The following is a 12,881-nucleotide window of genomic DNA, read 5'->3' as shown; positions in this document are numbered from 1 at the left end:
CTCCAGTAATTTTCAAAAAATCGCTGGAGGCTCCAAAACGACTTGAAAATCACCTGCAGGCTGCAGTCCACTTCTGAGTGTATTGAAATTAGTTTGCAGAATGAATTTCGGCTTTCCAACTCCATTTGATGAAATCGCACCTCGGGAGTAATAAGGTCACATCTCAAAAAAAATTGATTTTGATGTTTTTGCATTTTTGGGGTTTGTATGACCCCCCTCAACCAAAAATTACACTTTGAGTTGGATACATTATCTAGATCTTGTAAAAAACGCAAATGGCCTAACTCAAAATCTCAACAACATTGCAAGTTGTTTGGAGTTATAAGGTCACATCTCAAAAAACTCCACCTTTTTTGAGCAAATTTCGTACGTACAAAGTGTTAACAAATAGTTTTTATTGTTTTGAATGTTTGTCAGTTAGAAATAGTCACAAGGAGTGCATTTTTTATTGGTTGTACCAAATGGAAAAATTTTTTTAAATTGATCACTTTTCAGAAAAATGAATTTTCACATATCATGAAATTTTAGTTTTTTGAGAAAAACTCAAAAACTAAGCACTCTAGAAAAAAACTAACGACATTATGTCGATTGGAAATTTAATTCTCTACAACTTTGTTAACATGAAATTTTTTTTGGACGCTTCCTTTCGCCTCCACATCAACTTTAATGAAAGGTTCTAACTCAAAATGTTTTCCAAACATTGAAATATTTCCTCTTTAAGATTTTATTTTTCAAAGTGTTCTTATGCTAAATAAAGGTAGGATACCAGATCTTTAAAATGAGGTGCTATTCATTCCTCACAATTAATTATAAGTTGATAAAAATAATGAATCAAGTTTTTAAAAAAAAGAAAATCACTCTCCTGTAAAATTTCACTTTTTTGAGATGTGACCTTATTACTCCCGAGGTGCGAAATTTTGTGAGAATTTCGAGTTTCAAAAATCTACTGGAGGCTCCAGAACTGCTCAAAATGGTTTGAAACAGTTTCCAATCGATTTGGCAGGTCGAAAATAAGATATACCCCAAATTTCAGCTTTCTAGGTCAATTTGGTAAAATTTTGATTTTTTCACACATTTTGGCCAAAATTTGATTTTTGAAAATTCACCAAAAATCGAAAAAGGCACTTGAGCACTTGAAATTTTGACAGGTGATGAATTTTTGCCTGCTCTCTCGATCTACCTTTATACGGTTTGAAAAATTCCGTGAAAGTCCTATGTTGGAACTCAAAATCTGCGATTTCGGCTGACCTGTCAATCAAAATGGCCGCCATTTTGTAAGTAGGGCCACTTTTTTTTTTTGAGGACAAGGGCTAGAAATGTTCCTTAGGACTTCCCCTTTAAGAAAAAAGTTGTCCCGGAGAATCGGCAGGGGGGTGCAGGTGATCCTTAAGCGGGCCCCCCGACGAAAAAATAATGCAGCACAACTTTACCTCCATTCATTTCGGGTCAAAATTCACTGAAATTTTTTTTTTAGGTCAGAACTTCAAATTTTTTATTTTTGAAGGAATTTTTCAAAAAAAAACAATGGGAATCTTAAAAGATGGATAGAGTAAATGGAAAACTTTGAATTTCGATTGACAAAGGCAGAAAAACAGGACTTCAGCAAGAATTTTTTTTTTCAAATGCTTTAATTTGGAGATAGGAAGTCGAGTCGAAATTTCTCAATTTTCAGACAAAACCAAAACTAGCCAGTCGATGAAAATTCTATAAAACATCGTTATAAAACACGTTAAAAATGAGATTAAAACATTTATAAAAGCGAATGTTTGCAATGAAAATGCCTTCAGACAAAATCAGATTCTCTTCAAATACTGTAAAAATCAAATTTTCAACGATCTTTACAAATAACAACAGATTTTCTTGTGATTTCTGACAAAAATCAGAGTAGAAAAAAGAAAGATTTTGGACAGAAGTCTTGCTTTTTTGCAATGTTGGGTAAATTTGAGATTTTTGCAATAAAATAACATAGGTGTCTAAAGGTGATACAGTAAATGTGGCCCATCTTCCTACGTAGGAGGGAGGGAAATTATTACTTGGAGGGGACTTCTAGTTAATGTAACGTTGGACTAGTAAACCATGCCCAAGACCTAGTTCGTCAAGATATGCTTAGCATTGCGGTTAGGTATAGGGCGTTCTGGGAACGGTAACGTGTATTCAAATTTATAGAATAGGTTAATGTGGTCGATTTATACTAACGGTATATCTCTTTTGCGAATTCGCGTAAATGTTAATGTGTTGTGCGTTATATTGTTTTAAATATCAATTACAAACAGTTCTGTCTGAAACGTGTTGTTATTTATTCGTTATATCGCGTGTCTGAAGATAGGTAAACGTGTAAATAGGTCTTCATGAGTATCATTCGCGAGCTTAGATAGGATAGGGACCTATTTGGACAATTTCGAGTCAAGTAAACTAAATTACTAGTCGAAGGTGTTGACACAAAATTCCTTTATCAGTGGCGCCCAAACGCGTGTCTCCTCGTGTGTTCTACGATTCGCGATTAGTAGAACAGAAGAATTCTTCCATTTCATCTTTAGAAGAGTTCCGGAGGTGACAAGAACCTACTCTGGTAATACGGTAATTTGTTATATAAAAAGAGTAAGTGTTTTATCCGGTTCGGAATGATTGGAAACAGTCATTCTGATCAGTTTTAACCTTATTTTTAAGTTAAATAGGTAATACCTATTAAGGTTTTACCTCGTAGTGTATATAAATAGTAGTTATTGTGCTAGGTAAAAATTTCACCGTATATTCTAGTGAAAATTTTTGTAACCTTAGCCATAAGAAACGTGTTCGACGTGTGAAAAAAGTGTGCACTGTTGAACACGTTCATGTATCTAGTTTATGACGTTTTATGACCTTCAGTTGGGTAGGTACTTGGTACTGGCGCGTGTCACTATTGTTCTGCTACGAACCATCTCGTTTTGAACGTTGGATTGTTCAAGTTTGAGCTTTGTCTTCTCTTCGTTTTGCTGTTCTTGTCCTATTCTGAAAATTTTTTTTTTACTAATTAGTGTGGTTTCATCGTATGTCACAACGCAAACCTTCGCCGAAAGTTCAATTGTTACATGAACATCTTGAAAGAGTAGTACAATTACGATCTCAGATTGTTGATACGAATCGGACTTTATTTCATAACGATAGTATTTCAAATTTTGGCGTAAGTTTAGATTCGGATAGCGAAATGGGTAATGAAAAGTCTGATCCACCGACGGGTGAGAAAACTTCTGAACCTAACGCTACAGGTGATGTGAATAAAACAACTAGTGTTCATTTGAGACCTACTCCACCTACTTTTGATAAACCTTTTGATCAGCTGTCACCGGCGGAAAAATATATGGTAACTCAAACTCAATGGATCAAATCCACTACTGAAAATCTACAGACTTCGATTAATACTTTAAATGACCAACAAAAAAGTACTCACACGTTAGCGAAATCTAATAGTACAAAAATTGCAACGATCCAAAATGAACGAAAAACAGAACAAGAAGCTAGAAAGAAGTTAGACGAGACAGTAAAGACAACTTTGAGTACTCATACCACGGCACTTACTACGAGATTAAATGAACATGCTTCGTTAAAAAATGAATACGAGGCATATACTAGAGAAAACAATTCGACTATAAGTACTTTACGAAATGAATTCAATACGCATCGCCAAAGTTGCATTGATAATGTTACTGCGAATGTCGAAGTTGTGGGTAATTTTGATGGTCGAATAAAAAGTTTGGAAGAGTGGAAAAACAATTTGCCTGAGGTAGGTATGAGTGGTGGAGCTATGGTTCAAACGAGATCTGTAAAATGCAACTCTGAAACTTTACGTAACGCTAATGTACATTTTAGTAATTCCAATAAATTTCATCCTCATCATCATATTGAGAAATTTAAAGTTCAACTTTATGGTTCCAACATACCTCAAAATCAAAAATGTTCATTATTTTTAGGTACAATTGATGATAATATGGACGGGTGTAGATTATGGAAGGATAACGTTGATACGATTAGGGATTTCGCTGTGTTGGAACAATCTTTTTTACTCCAATATTGGGACAAAAAATGTCAGTCGAATGCGCGGAAATATTTTGGAAAAAATTTAGTCGTATGTAGTAGTCCTAGACAGTTTGCTCAATTATACAGAAAATGGCTCGAAACGTTAATTCATTGTGAAGAATTAACTTTAACTAAAGTTCTCGATAACATGACTGAAAAAGCTCCTGAAAGGTATAGATACATGCTCGAACCTGTTAAACACGATAAAGCTCAGTTTGAAGCTATTCTTAACAAGATTTCACTCATACAAGAAGATCCTGACTCTTTAGTCCCAATGGAAATTCGACCTCATGGCACAATCCCTAAACCACCTCCCAAACAACCTCCTAAACCACCTCCACACACTCCTTCGAAGAAACCTCCTTTTGTTCCTCCTAAAGTAAATAAGGAAATGCCTAGAAATCAAGAGCAAGCTTTCTTACATTTACAATCGTTAATATTAGCGTTCAATGAAATGTATGGTCCTGGATCCTCAGGAACTGATGAAAATCAGGGAGACGAGGAAACAGAACAAAATAACGATAATAACGGTGACGGAGAAGAAGAAGGGGGGGAGGAAAACTGAAACCGCTAGAAAAGAAAGGAGCGATTTCTAGCGGCCAGCCAGCTCCGAGCCTAAAACGTCTAAAAGATTACGAATGGATTGGAGAGGGGATTTTACATTTTCTGAAATATTGTGAAATAGGTCGCACTGAAAAATTACCACCTTATTTAGAAAACCAAATCTCGATCGAAGATTTATATGCAAAAGTTAAAGATGTAAAATTCGAAAAAACTAAATTTTTGATTTCGATTGGTCAAATGGAAATTAATCATTCAGGTAAACCATATGATGTAATTTTCGAAGAATTAAAAAAATTAATCGATCTTATTTGTAAAAAAGGGGCGACTGAAATTATTCTGATTTCTCCGGTTGAAAAACCAACCTTAAAAAATGAACAAGGTGTTTCACTTTCTCGACATATTGCCTATCGTCAAATGTTAGGAAAATTTACAGTCGATGAACGAATTTCGGTTTGGAAACAGCCCTCGTTATTCTTTTTGGAATGTGAAAAAGCTCTTGGTAAAAACGGTTTAAAATACGATCGCGCAGCTGTAGGACCGGATGAAAAAACGATTCCGTGTAAATCTAAATTCTATTATAATTCTAAATTACATAGATATATGATTGCCTACAAAGTATACGATGAATTACTTAATGTTGTACTAAAAGAACTTAACCGTCACGAAAAAGTGGCTGCCAAGAAAACTAGACACCAACCATCCAAAGGAGGCCTTAAAACTCTAACAGAAGAACATCCTTGGAATAGAAAAGGTACTAGTGAGGAACGTAAAAAAGAAATAATTTTGGAAAGTGGGATTCCCCTCCCGCCTTCGAATCAAACGAATACGGATACTGTAAATAATGATTTAAATACTACTGTAAATAATGAGTTAAATACTACTGTAAATAATAATATAAAAAATACTGGAAATACACATACCGATACCGTTAACGATTCGACCCGCCCTACGATTAACAAGGTGGATATCTTGAAGTCTAGGCACGATGCTCCTGAAGATTCAGGCATCGGCTCAGACGAAGACTCGGACGACGACGAATGCATTTTACCATGCAAGGAATTAGGGTTCATTGACCCCATCGATAATGCTAAATTAGAAAAAATTCGTATTAATCCATTAGTGTTTGAACAACTTGTAATGGAAGGTAAAATAGATGGTCCTTCTTGTGTTATTCCAATGCACTTAGATACCGAACGTATTGCAGTGCAATTGGACACAGGCGCTGTTCCAAATGTTATTTCAAAACCGCTTGTTGAACGTTTCACTCGAGACCACAAAGGCTTTATCGATTATCTTCCTCTCCGTCGTCCGGTTCTTCTGAAACTAGCAGATAACTCTTTAGTTCGAACTATGACTAACATCGTTCAACTCGAACTAAAGTTTGGAAAAATAAAATTGAAAATGCCTTTTTATGTATTGGATTCTCCAGGCGAGACTTGTATTGTAGGTAGAGTTTCAATGAATATTTTAGGAATTCAGCCTATGTTAAAACAACGCCACGCTTACTGTACAGGCAAAAAAGGAATAAAAACCCAATTTTTGAATTTTTTGGAACCTGATGAATATCAAGGAATTAATATCTTTCGATGTCACGTTGATAGACCTTATACACACGAAGTTGTAGGTAAAACGTTAAAATCAACTGGTTTCAAAAGTGAATTTAGCGAAGTTGAGCCTGACCGAGGTCCTGAAGTTTTTATGAAAAATTTTAGGAAACAATGTGATGATATGGTAAAGGCTGGCATGACTTCAAAAGAACGAGCCGATGAAGTTTATAATCATATAACAGGTCGTTGGAAAAATCGTTTCTCTTACAATCCTGGCTTATGTAAGGGTCGTGAAGTCAAGTTTCAATTTCAAAATGGTGAGAAAATTGCAACTTACGGTGAAAAATTTAGGCCGTCTCGTCATTTAAAACAAGCACTTCGTCGAGCGATTGCTAAAATGCTCAGACTTCGGCTAATACGTCCTTCGCACTCTCAATACATAAACACTATGGCGCCAGTAGTAAAGAAAACTGGTGACATACGTGTATGTCTTGATGCTTGTGATCTGAATAAATTTTTGCTGAGTGTTCTAACAGAGGCACCACCTCTAGAAACATCGGTATTCGAAGGTGCAAATGGTAAAGTATTTTGCACACTCGATTTCACCGCAAGTTTTTGGCAAATTGCGCTTTCAGAATGTTCGAAAAAATACACAGCATTCCAATTCGAAGGACAAGTTTACGAGTTCAATGTTTTACCTTTTGGTTTAAAAATTTCAAGCGGCGAATTCGTAAATATGATTAACGAAGTCTTGCCTGATAAAGAGGGCATTAGCAAATTTGTCGATGATGTTAAAATTTGGGGTAATGATTTTGAAGAATGTTACAAACGATTATATCTTCCTACGTAGGAGGGAGGGAAATTATTACTTGGAGGGGACTTCTAGTTAATGTAACGTTGGACTAGTAAACCATGCCCAAGACCTAGTTCGTCAAGATATGCTTAGCATTGCGGTTAGGTATAGGGCGTTCTGGGAACGGTAACGTGTATTCAAATTTATAGAATAGGTTAATGTGGTCGATTTATACTAACGGTATATCTCTTTTGCGAATTCGCGTAAATGTTAATGTGTTGTGCGTTATATTGTTTTAAATATCAATTACAAACAGTTCTGTCTGAAACGTGTTGTTATTTATTCGTTATATCGCGTGTCTGAAGATAGGTAAACGTGTAAATAGGTCTTCATGAGTATCATTCGCGAGCTTAGATAGGATAGGGACCTATTTGGACAATTTCGAGTCAAGTAAACTAAATTACTAGTCGAAGGTGTTGACACAAAATTCCTTTATCAAAGGCATGAACAAAATTTTTGCAGTTCTAGAAAAATTCAATTTTCAGCACATTTGACAAACCAGCAGAATTTTCTGTGATTTCTGACAAAAAGCAGAGCTTAAAAAGCAAGATTTTGGCAATTTTTGGATTTTTTTTCAATTTTGGAAAAAGTAGGATTTTTTACAAATTTTTTGAAAAAACAGGACTGAATTTTTGGAAACTAAGCGAGACTTTTCTACAATTTTAAAAACAACAAGCTTTTTTCAAGCAAAAAAGAGCATTGGAATTTTAAAAAATAGGGCTCGAAATTTTGTTGCAATTTAGGTCAAAAAGCAAGATTTTTTATAATCCTGACAAAAAATGCCAAAGCCTTAGAGTTTTGGAAATGACTAACAAGATTTTTGAAATTTTTGGGGAGGAACAAAAACAGATTTTTGCAACGATCCTGATGTCAAAGAGATGCTGCTATTGAATACACGAACAAATTAAAGGGTAAAAAGCATCGCGAATTGGTAGCCCTAATTTCGAATTTCTCAATTTATTTTTCATTTTAAAGGTTTTGTACAACTTACTCTCAGATTATGGCATAAGATGATCAGACATATGAGATAATTTTACATTTCTGAGATAAACTGATGTTATCATTACATGATAATGTAGGTTATAAGGAAATTTTTTCTTTTATCAGTTTGTTAGAAATTTATTAATATTTAATGCAGAAATATCTTTGTATTAATCGAAATTATATGTACTGTTATCTATCAATCAATTTGAAAAGCAGCTCTTCAATTCTTCAGTTCCAAATAAGTTCAAGTAACATGACGTAGTTAATACCTACAACAACGCCAGCAGTTAAATCATGTAAGTAAATTTCAATTCTAGAAAGTTTGAGTACATTGAATGACCTGAGCGATGCAAGGGCAAAAAGCTTTGTTAAACCATTTACGTCAAATGAATATCAAATATTGATCCAGCAATTGTATATGAATAACAACTATAGCTCAGCTGGAATCACAAGTAGATTACACAAATTCGGTGCGCAACGAGGACTCTTTCTTATCAGTTTCAACAGTATTGTGAGAATATTACGCGTGTATAACCCTAAGTCAATTCGTACAGCCTTTGAATACAGGAAATTGCGCCATTATTGGATATCAAGCGTTTCATTTCGCATAAACTCAGTGCACTAGGATACCCCTCTCCATCAACCTTTTATGTCAGATAAATATCAAATATTGGTCCAGCAATTTTATACGAATAACACAACTATAGCTCAGCTGGAATCACAAGCAGATCACACAAATGCGATGCGGGACGAGGACTTTTTTTTATCCGCTTTAACAGCACTTGGATATTTGACATTCAAACAAGTATCGATACTTGTTTGAATGTCAAATATACCCAGCGCTGTTAACGCGGATGACATCTAAAGTCAAAATAGGGAAGAACAATGTTACATTCGAAGTACTGGGCGATGTGGAATGTAACTTTGAAGTTCTCCTGTCGAACATCAATGAAACTACAGCTGCCAAACTCCAATGCAATATGTTATTTCTGAATTACTGGGACCACAGGAATGTAACTTTGAAGCTATTTCTATTGCAGAGCATTTACAATTCGACTGTGACATTATATTTAAGCCATCATCGTCTAGTTCAACTGATTGCAATCTGACGGCAACGCGTTTTTTAGTAAAACGATGCTTCAGCTACTGACACACAAACCAGCAACACTTCCACAACAACGAGTTTCTTATCCGAGCATAAAATTACTAATTCCAGGATGCCGAATTCCATTTATCAGCATCAACTGAAATGGAAGCAATCCACCACGAAAGAAGTAGTTATGAATTGATAAAAAACTAAAGTTGTAAAAATTATTTTAAAAGGCTGTGAATTTGAATGGCGTAGGTACTAATTGTTTTACAAGGGGGGGGGGGGGGCAAAAAGTTTTGGGCTGGTTCTTGTATAAGTATGCAATATATGTATGTATAGGTATTACTTTATAAAATATGTATGTGGGTTTATCAATTCATACTGATGTAGATTACATTTTTTTTACATCCTGTTTTTCTATCTGCTACTTCTCCAAGTTAAGAGATATGGGTGGACTAGCTCTACACTTCCTCCATTATTCAAATTTTACATTTATTGCTTTTTTGTATACCTGTAGGCAAATGATTGCAGATAATACTTTTTCAGCAAACAGCGGTTTTTGAAAAAACAGCTTTGAAATTTTGCATATTTTCCACTTGGTAAATATAAAATTTGACCCACGAAGCTTCAAAATTTGCAAGCTCCCTTTTGGTCCCTCAAAATGGGAAGAGGGTATAGAGATGATAAGCTGTGAAAGGAAATAGCTACTCATTATAATATATACAGGATGTGCAAAAAAATTGGGAACCCCAAAGAAAGTTTTTCATAAAAAATATAGGTTGGCAACGTGAAACAGATGCACATGATTGGTGGAATGTTATCACTTCAGTCCAACAACTAATTATGTGCTATCATTATTATCATTCACTGTGACCAACCAAAATATTAAGCAGAAAACTTTTTTAGAGGTTCACGATATTTCTGCGCACCCTATAGGTAGCAAAAAATATCAAATAGGTAGATCTTCTTTATTTCCTCTACGTGGGTATACTTGAGTCCTTCTGTCTAGTAACTGCAAAACATTTTTTTTCCTTCAGAGATAGTTCACATTTGTAAGTCACAATAGAGGTCTTTGTTTCTGGTGTAAGTACCATGGCACATATTGGAGATTTGACAAAGGTATTTGTTTTGCATCCGCTGAATTATTTCTATATTCGACATGGTTTTGCAGTACCCTACAGGGTGCCCAGAAATATTGTGAACTCCTAAGAAAGTTTTTTATTAAATATAAAGGTTACAGGGCTGGTGAACAGAACAGAACAAAACACTATGAATGGAACGATGAGCACAAAAATTTTCAAATTTTCTGAACGTTACCCGAACAGAATGATATCATGCTTTGAACAAATGAACGCTAACTGAAGAAAATGATTCAACGTTTTGAACAAAAAACAATAATCAGAACAGAACAATATGTTTCAATTTTATTCAAATTATTCACTATTTTTCATGTTTTAGACTTCATTTTTATAGTTCTGTTTTGTCTTTCAAATGCAGTAAAAGGCTTAATTTCAAGGTTAAAAGCTATCTATTATGAGAATTCATCATGTAAGTGAAGAAAAAATGACTGCTAAAGTGAGAACAGAACAGAACAAAACAAAATAGAACCAAATCAACCTGAACAAAACCAGAACAGAACAAAATGAATCCAAATTAACTTGAACAAAACCCGAAACAGATACTACAAAAAGGATTTGTTCATGAACAGAACAGAACACTGCAATCGTTTCATTCACCAGCCCTGATAGGTTAGCAATGTGAAATAGATGAATATGATTGGTGGAATGTTATCGCCTCAGTCCAACAACCAATTATGCGCTATCATTATTATTATTCACTGTGATCAACCAAAACATTTAACAGAAAACTTTTTTTAGGGGTTCACAATATTTCTGGGCACCCTGTATAGTTGGAAACCATATGTCCAAACAGATTTGATGATGGTTTTGTAAAGTAGAAGTTTGTTACATAATTTAGCTTCAAGTGCAAAGAGCCAGCTTGTCTTTTCAAGTATAAAGTTTCATTTCATCACATTTTTTCCCAACGTGAGTTCTCCATGTTATGCCTTGTCAAGGTAAATTCCCTGAGTTCTTTTGTGGTATCATCATGTTGTTGATGGTGACTGGTAAGTTGCAGATTCTTCAAGGAACATAGTGAGGATTACATGACTTCAGGCCGGGACCCACCCACCGAGTTACTGAGGAAATCTTAGTGGGCCTCGACATATTTGGGCTGATGAGGTAAAAACTGGAGCACTTAAAAAATTGCTGAATGAATTTTTATGCTCAGTGCCCTGGACTTTAAGAAATGGGAGAAAAAAATTTGGTCAATTAATTGAGGAGCCCAAAATCAGGGGTGTTAAAATGGGATATCTCGATAGGCCATGTGTTTTTGGGTCTGGCCCTGCATAACTCCGTGTTATGTCTTGTCAAGGCGAATTCCCAAATATTTCATAGAGGTCTTTTGTGGTATCATCATGTTGTTGATGGTGACTGGTAAGTTGCAGATTCTTTAAGTACCTAGTAACCTAGTGAGGATTACATGTTCAGATTTGGATTCATTGATTTTGATATGCCATTTTACTTAGCCATCTGTATAAACTGGTAATGACATTTTATATGCATGTGGTGGCAATTGTAATGCCTTTATGCAAGGAAAGTATAGCTGTGTCATCACTATCATCACTATCATCAGCAAATGTGGCCATCAGCATTTCATCATCCATTGTACAAGGTAGATGAGCGTTTATAAGGTGCACCAGGTAGTGATGCAAAGTTATCGATGTGAGCTCATATCGATATTTTCAATATAGGCATTGAAGATTTTTGTACATCAAAATTCAAAAGTGACGTTTTTTAAGAGAGAAAATCTGGGAAAATTGGCAATGTTTTACTGATGTAACAATGTAATTCATAAAATACCAGCAAAACTGCATTTTTCTTGCTGTATTCATGAGTCAAGTACAATTTTTCAACAAAGCATTCTAGTTTTTATGAAATTAAGTCTAAATTGCAGTTCAAAAAACCGGGTTTTCAACAAATTTTTGCAATTTTGATGCACATTGGTGATCAGAATGTTACTTCAGTGCACATCAATATCTTCTTAAATCAATGTACATCGATGTACTTGTATGTATTGATAACTCTGCACCACTACCACCAGGTTAAGTCTGAATTCCTGCTCTAGTGCCTAGAGGTTTGCACATTCCGAAGCACTACCTACCCAGCAGTGACTTGAGGGTACCCCTTCTTCACCATAACATTACAATTTTTGGAATTCAGTTCCATTTCACATGTTTTTGCTCTAATTGTATTTTGTTGTTGTTTTGAATTTGTTTTCAAATACAGATGTTCTTTCTTTTAGTTTTTCACATATACCAGACAAGCCATATGTCCCAGTGAAAATCTGATGAGAGTGATCCAAAGAGAATTAAATTCTCTACAATTTTCATATCATTAAATTCTCGTGGGACACTCTGTTTTTGAACCACACGTCCGCAAAGTTGAGCCTGCCTGTTCTGACTTACTGTAAATCGGGGTCAAGTCCGAACACTTTATATTTTATTCTACTGAGCAAAAGCTACTGAGTCAATCGCGCTCAAATTTTTACCATAAGTAAAGAACTCTTATATGAACCTACATAATAAATTTGAGCCATATTGGTTCATTTGTAGGAGAGTAACAGCCGGTCAAAGTTGAAATTGTGAAAAATACATTAGGACTTACCCCGGTGCACCTTAAGACAAACAAAAATGGCGGAAGTTCACTTCTTTGAGAAACTCCGCATTAAA

The sequence above is a fragment of the Planococcus citri genome, chromosome 4 (genome assembly GCF_950023065.1).
Source record: "Planococcus citri chromosome 4, ihPlaCitr1.1, whole genome shotgun sequence".
Taxonomy (NCBI): Eukaryota; Metazoa; Arthropoda; class Insecta; order Hemiptera; family Pseudococcidae; genus Planococcus; species Planococcus citri.
The sequence above is the reverse complement of the archived record's forward strand: the minus strand, read 5'-3'. Positions refer to the sequence as shown.